The sequence below is a fragment of the Calonectris borealis genome, unplaced genomic scaffold, assembly GCF_964195595.1.
Source record: "Calonectris borealis unplaced genomic scaffold, bCalBor7.hap1.2 HAP1_SCAFFOLD_114, whole genome shotgun sequence".
In the NCBI taxonomy this organism is placed as follows: domain Eukaryota; kingdom Metazoa; phylum Chordata; class Aves; order Procellariiformes; family Procellariidae; genus Calonectris; species Calonectris borealis.
In genome coordinates this window covers 75,001-77,500 of record NW_027441502.1, presented here as the reverse complement: position 1 = coordinate 77,500, position 2,500 = coordinate 75,001, and the positions used below count along the sequence as shown (strand labels likewise).

Here is a 2,500-nt window from a genome sequence, read left to right as displayed (position 1 = left end):
GACGGCCCGCCCGCGCCGCCGCCGCCTCGGCCGCTTCTCTCCGACGCGCGCGCGCGCGTCGCCCGGTCGGCGGGGACCGCCGCGTCCCCGCCGCTTCCCCCGCTTGTCGCCTCCGCTGGCGCCCGCCACCGGCCGGCGTCCGCCTCCGGGGACCGGCCCCCGTCCCCCGCCCCGCCTGACCCGACGGCGGCCCGCTGCCGCCGCCGGGGAGGGGCGGGGGACGCGGCCCCCGGGGCGAAGAGGGCGCCCCCCCCGGTCTCGGAGCGCGGGCGGCAGCGCGCGAGAAGCGGGGGCTGCCGGCGCGGGGTGCGACGAGCCCCCGCCGGCCGAGCCCGCGCGGGCAGCCGGGAGGGAGCGGCGAGCGGCGACGACGGGGCGGCAGGCGCGAGCGTGCGAGAGAGCAAGAGGGCCTTCGGGGTCGGGGGGGGCGGCTCCCCCGACCCTCCCCGCACCGGGGCGGGCCGCTGCGGAGCGGCCCGCCCGGCCGGCCGGCCGCGCAGGGCGAGGCCTCCGGGCGTTCCGGGCGTGGCGCGCGGCGCCGGGCGGCGCCTTCGGCGGCGCCCCCCCGCCTCTCCCCTCCCCCACCCCCGCGGTGCGGGGGGGGGGGGAGCTCGGGGCAGGGGGCTCCGCCGCCGACGCCGCCTTGGGCGGGCGAGGCCCTTGCCGGGTCGCGTCCCGCGCCGGCGGGTGGCCCGAGCCACGGCTCTCCTCCCGGGCGCAGCGCCGGGCTACTGAGGGAAACCCCGGGCCCCGGGCAGGAGGACGAGGCGGTGGCGGCGGACGTCGGGCGCGCCCCCGCGGGCGGACGCTCCCCCGAGGGCAGCAGCGGGGGAGGCACCCCCGCGGGGCCTGCAGGTCGTTTCCCTCACCCCAGGGCCAGGTACCTAGCGTCCGCGCCTCGGCGGCCCTCCCTCGGCGAGCGCCGGGGGTCGAAGGCCGCGGAGCCGGGCGGCGGTTTAAAGACGCGGGCGGCTCGATGCGACCCGCGGGGCGGCCGGGCGGTGGCGCCTCCAGGGGCGGGAGTCGCTCCCGCAGAGCCCCTGGCTGGGCGCCGCCCGTGCCCGTCGCGCGGGCAGCCGTGCCGGGGAGGGGTCCCGCTGCCCCCCCCTCTCCGCGGTCCGGTCTCGGCGGAGGAGACCGCGGCGCGGTCGGCCGCGGCCGGCCCGCCTGCCTCGAAACGGGTGGACCCCCCCCGGCGGGAGCGCGGGCTCTCCGCCGAGGGGGCGGCGAGCCCCCGCGGCGGGGGCTCGCCCGGCGGCCGCCGGGCCGCCGCGCCCCGCCCCGTCGCAGCGCTGCGGCGCGCTGCGCTCCGCTCCCTCCCCCTCGCCCCCCGGCGAGCGCTCGGCGGTCCCGCGCCGCCGGCCGCCGGCGAGGGCGGCACCCCGGCCGAGCGGCGGCGGCGCCGCTCGGCGTGTCGGCCGGCCGGAGGGCGCCCGCCGCCGGCCGCGGCTGTCCCGGCCCGGGCCCCGCCCGTCGCTTCCCCGCCGCCCTTCCCGGCCGCGCCGGGCGGGCGGGCGCGCGGGCGGGGGCGTCCCACTCCCGGTCTCCGCGTGGAAACGGGGAGAGCGGGCGCCGCCCCCGCCTTAGCGCCGTCCGCCTCGTCGCCTGGCGCGTGCCCGCGGAAGGGGGCCGAGGCGGGGGGCGGCGGCGGCGGCGGTTCCGGGCGGGCGGCCGCGCCGGCGCGGCGGCGGGCGCCGTCCGGCGGGCCGCGGGCGGCGTGCCGCGTCGCCGGCTCGGGCTCCGGCGGTCGCCGCCTCCGGCGCGGCCGGCGGCGGAGCCGCGGAGGCGCCGGCGGGGCGAGCCGCGGGAAGGGGAGCCGGCTGTCGTAGCGCGGCGCAGGTTGTGGGCGGAGGCGCGCGCGCGCGGGGGTCCGGCGGGGCGCCCCGCTGCTGCCGCCCGGCAGCAGCATCCGTTGTCCCGAGCGAGGCGGGCGGGCGGCGCGGCCGGGCGCGTCGCCGCCTCCGTGCGGAGGCCGGGCCGAGCCCGGGCGCCTGGGCCGCCTCCGAAACGCGCAAGGGGCGTCTGCCCGCTGTGGGTCGAGTCGGGAGCGCGGGCTCCCCGCCCTTGCCGTTCGGGGTTTTTTCCCGTTCCCTTTTTCCCTTCCGCTGGGTGTGCTCGTACGGTCAGGCGAGGCGAGGCCTCTCCGCCGCGGCCCGTGGCGCCGCGCCGCGGCCCCCTCCGCGCGGGCGGGGGGGGCGGGCCGGCGGGCGGGCGGGCGGTGGGCCGTCCTCCGAGAGGGGCCGCTGCTGGCGAGCGGTCCCGGCCCCCCCGCGCGCGCGGGGCGGTGCCGAAAGGCAGACAACTCTTAGCGGTGGATCACTCGGCTCGTGCGTCGATGAAGAACGCAGCTAGCTGCGAGAATTAATGTGAATTGCAGGACACATTGATCATCGACACTTCGAACGCACTTGCGGCCCCGGGTTCCTCCCGGGGCTACGCCTGTCTGAGCGTCGCTTGACGATCAATCGCCGGCTGGGCCGCCCCCCCTCCCCCCCCCTCC

The 2,500-nt window shown here is 83.1% G+C and overlaps 1 non-coding gene across 1 annotated transcript; it reads left to right on the top strand.

The window, feature by feature from the left end:
- The first annotated feature begins 2,300 nt into the window (after nucleotides 1-2,300).
- On the top strand, nucleotides 2,301-2,453 carry LOC142076799 (5.8S ribosomal RNA). Its single transcript, XR_012671347.1, has one exon. It is a non-coding gene; the product is annotated as a 5.8S ribosomal RNA (ribosomal RNA).
- Nucleotides 2,454-2,500: the final 47 nt, after the last annotated feature.